General features: G+C 42.6%; 1 long non-coding RNA gene across 1 annotated transcript; it reads right to left on the reverse strand.

The window, feature by feature from the left end:
* Window positions 1-3514: 3514 nt before the first annotated feature.
* Window positions 3515-3945, reverse strand: LOC123081993 (uncharacterized). The gene is made up of 2 exons (XR_006438895.1): window positions 3871-3945; window positions 3515-3772 (listed from the first exon to the last, which is right to left on the reverse strand). It is a non-coding gene; the product is annotated as an uncharacterized lncRNA (long non-coding RNA).
* Between the last annotated feature and the right edge of the window lie 799 nt (window positions 3946-4744).

Genomic DNA, 4744 nt, shown 5'->3' on the forward strand with positions numbered 1-4744 from the left:
TAGCACATCGGTCTCACTGAGTTGATCATATCGGTCCCACCGAAGAGCCTAACGTTCACATTTTGAACCAGGTCGATCTCACCGAGTTTCACTATTCGGTCCCACCAAGTTTGGTAAATTGTGTTTAACGGTTAGATTTTTTGTGGAGGCTATAAATACCCCTCCACCCCCTTCTCCTTCTGGGAGAGAGCCATCAGAACGTGCCTACACTTCCAGCATTCATTTTCTGATAGAGAACCACCTACTCATGTGTTGAGACCAATACATTCCAATCCAACCACAAGAATCTTGATCTCTAGCCTTCCCAAGTTGCTTTCCACTCAAATCATCTCTCCACCATATCCAAATCTGTGTGAGAGAGTTGAGTGTTGGGGAGACTATCATTTCAAGCACAAGAGAAAGGAGTTCATGATCAACACACCATCTATTACCTTTTGGAGAGTGGTGTCTCCTAGATTGGTTAGGTGTCAATTGGCAGTCTCCGTCAAGATTGTGGAGTTGAACCAAGGAGTTTGTAAGGGCAAGGAGATCGCCTACTTCGTGAAGATCTACCCAAGTGAGGCAAGTCCTTCGTGGGCGATCGCCATGGTGGAATAGACAAGGTTGCTTCTTTGTGGATGCTTCATGGGTGGATCCCTCTGTGGACTCGCGCAACCGTTACCCTTCGTGGGTTGAAGTCTCCACCAACATGGATGTACGATAGCACCAACTATTGGAACGACACCAAAAATCTCTGTGTCTCCAATTGCGTTTGCACATTCCAATCCCATCCCTTTACTTTCTTGCAATTTGCATGATTTACTTTTCGCTGCTCATATACTCTTTCATTGCTTGCTTGAAATGTATTTTGAATGTTTAAACTTGTGCTAAAACTCCACCTTAACTTAAAGAACTTAAAACTGCTACTTTTCTTCCTTGAGGGTCTAATCACCCCCCTTCTAGACACCTCTTCTCGATCCTTTCAGCAGTAGCAACAATCACTATTCATCAAGGGGCAACCCAACACCAGCTGGCTATGTCTCGCACGGGGGCTCGATCGGCTTCAGTAAGCAGCAGCAGCGATCGATCGCTCGGGTTCAGTTAGAAGCACTAGCAAAGGAATCGCTTGGGTTCAGTCAATAGCGAAGGAATTGCTTGGGTTTAGTTGACAGCCAAGGGATTGACCGCTCAGGTTCAGTAAGGTAGCTAGATCAATCGCTCAGGTTCAGTAAGGGAACACCTCGTTTGGGTTCAGGTAGAGCCAACACCTCGCGCGCACACACGTGCCGACGTACGAGAGAAATGAGCAAACCATAGTGCATCACTCGGCCCCGATCACCCACCATAACTGGAAACTACCCGAAACTTTCCACGCCCTCGCTTCTACCACAATCTTTTCTGTCATGGACGGCCCAAAAAATGACATGCAGGTGTGTCTCTGGCCCGCTGTGATGACCCGAGCCCGACGCTCCAAACGCCTTCCATGTTCTTCGTTGTCGTTGTGTGTTTTATTTGGTTGTTTCATTCTTCATCGCATCCTTGCATTGAATCATGTCATCATTACCAAATTAAATGTTTTCTCTTAAATAAATTGCATAGATCTTTCGATCTATTTAAACCGAGGGAATTCACATGGTGAGTTCTCTTTATAACATATCCTCCCAATATTTAGGGAGCTATATTAAACCATTCCATTGTCTTGGAATCACCCATAACACATTTGCACCGTTCTTCAAATTTCGTTTTTATCGAACTCAACTTCTTTTCTTCCTTTGGAGCCTTTTAGTAAAATTGAGTTGCAATTTTACTTTATCCATAAATGTCCAGGTTCTGCCCATAAATCAAGCTATTCATGTAGGATTACCAGTTAAAATCTCATCTCATTTGGTCTCTATTTAAATAGCTTCCAAATTCAAACAGTTTGAGTTTTAGTCAAACTTATTTGAATTAGTATCTTCTAAACTCTTTCCAACCATTTTCATTAAATCCTCTGTATTTTTCTAACTCCAGGAAAATATGTCACTTGTTGGAATTCCAACTCTACCCTTCATTTTCCTTGCAAGTTTTCTGTCACGATTAGAATTAGAGAGAGAGAGAGGAGAGCCAGCCCAACTGGGCCTCCCAACTCCCACCCCGGCCCACCTAGGCCCATGTGCACCTAAGGCCAGCAGCCCTCGCTGCTAACCCTAGCCGCTAGGGTGCCCGATACCCCTCCGCCCGATCTCACCCTCTCCCTCCCGCAGCGCCGCCATCTCCCCTCGAACCCCTTTTCTCGATCTCTCCCTCCTGATCCCTTTGCTAGCGACATCCACCACCTTGCCTCGTCTCCCTCCTCCCACTACAAGAAATATGTCAACTTGCGACCATCACTATTGGTCACTGAAAGGTCATTGTTTTTCATTTGCGACCTTTTTGTGACCAAAAACAAAAGGTCAAAAGTTGGCGGTCGTAAACTAAAATTAACGACCTTCTCACAAAAGGTCGTGGAACCCATGACCTTTTGTTTTGGTCACTGGCTGTCTGCCCAGGCCACGTCGGATCCGACGTGGCAATCCGACGTGGCAAAATTGCGACCAATTGAAAAGGTCGTTGATAAGATTGAGCCCAGTCTGATTAGGTGTCTATTTGGGCCGAGCCCATTAATTCAGCCCATTTATGATTTTTTTCCTTGATGTTTTTGGGCCTTTTCTATCATGGGCCTTTACCTTTCCACATAGTTCATTTCCTTTTTGTTTATATTTTCTATTTGAGTCGAGGCCTACTTATAGTATTTCTAAATAGCTTTTCAGCCCAGGTTATTTTGGGCCATGGCATCTTAATAGTACAAGTATAATTGGGTCGTGACGACTATCAGGTCCAGTAAGAACATTTTCTGGAGAATTTAATGTTCAAGTAAAATGTTCATAGGTCGTAACGACCACCACCATCAGAAATCCCTGCCATTTTAACATTCAGTTTGTACATACACTAATTTAATACGAAGGGCCAACAGCATCCATGCTAAAATCCCTATGAATGTTCATTGGAAAGCTTTATAAGCATATGAAAGTTCCAATTTGATCAAAATTTCAACTAGACTACCAATGTTACAATTTATTTAACACGATGACCACCACTATCCCAACATGATGTTTATATAATATCTTAAGTGATCTTAAATAGCTAGCAACAAAGTCTACTGCAACATCTCAGTCAATTAAATCACATACGGTTGTGGGACTATGATTAACCAAAACAGTGCAAATCAATCTATTATAAGACAAAATAATGCTCATTTAAGGAAATATCAACACCAAGCACTCATTCAACTACACCAAATTAAGAGTACCATAATCTGTATGGTTAATGTTCAAACGCACATGTGAAATCATATTGTCAAATGCATGCACATATACCACTAATATCTTTGTAGCAACATTTGCCCGCCATTTTAAAAATATTCAAGCTACACGATATTACTATGTTATAAATCTGACATGGGTTAGACAGAGTAATGTTTTGTGTCAGGATCAGATTGCATGGCAGGACTACAATATATAGGAGATCCAGGCTTGGATAAAGCAGTACTACTTCAGAAGCAGAACAAGACAACATCACTAAGAAGATAATCAGAACCAAGTTGCTGTTAGACGACTGACAAACAACATCTTACAAAGGCAATTCTGATTTCTGGTTGAGCATGCACATTAACAATTAGCATGTGCTGATATGTAGCATAGTTTGAATAGGGTACAGTCTGGGAATTTTTAGTTATTTTGTACAGCTGGTGTTGCGTTGATGATGTCGGAATCGCCTGAAAATTCAACAAGGAACAGAGCATGATCAGAAACCCATTTGTTGTATATCAAAGTATGAACTAGGTAACACAATGAGAAATGTGGTGCTAGATACCAGGGTCGATGATACTCAACCAGCAGACTTGGAAGTATTTACCACACGTAGTTCCCATGTCAACATTGTTTGGAAATCAAACATTAGGTGCTGTTAATTTTGAACAACATATTATTGAGACAACAAAAAAGTTTGACATGATTATGACTGCTTTACCATCTTATTCACAATTTCAAACTATTTATTAGCTTTCTAGAACATATCGATAACGACAGAATAGACCGACATGAATGTCGCATATGCATCGCTGCATGTAGCATACATACATACTACACATTCTAGAACCAGCAAGTGAGCTCCATGGAAAGGAAGCAAGATGCACAAATGCTGACCGAATCATACTATTTTAGTTAGAAGAGAGGGATTGTGTGAGGCAATTTAGGCCAAGCAAGCATCCACCCAATCCACTCCAGTTGGCCTCGCAATGATCTTCATTGAGGGCAAATCAGTCAGTAATCACAGTAGTAGCAGGATGCTTTGGTTGAATAAGGCCGTGTGGTGAAGCAGCCACACCTACTACCATTGCTGGCTAATGAAGAAAATCCCCAATGCACTTTGCAAAGCGGGAGGGTCGATCCCCAAGCTACAAGATCGATACTACTAGCATCACCACATCAGCAACAAGTAGCTAATAAGGCCTCTTCCCTCTGCTTGCGCAGCGCACCTACCATTGTTTCTTCTTGGTTGGTGGAAGGGTGGCAGGGGGATGAGATCTAGCAGCAGCGTGTAACTTAACCGCAGCAGTAAGCAAAGCGAAGCAAAAAGGGGGGCAGTTTCCTACGCGGCAAGATGCGCTGGAGACCGCTGGACGGTTTTACCTTGACAAGGGATATATATACCAAGAACTTATCGACCACGACAAAATAGATTGCCA

This window comes from Triticum aestivum, chromosome 4A (genome assembly GCF_018294505.1).
Source record: "Triticum aestivum cultivar Chinese Spring chromosome 4A, IWGSC CS RefSeq v2.1, whole genome shotgun sequence".
NCBI lineage: Eukaryota > Viridiplantae > Streptophyta > Magnoliopsida > Poales > Poaceae > Triticum > Triticum aestivum.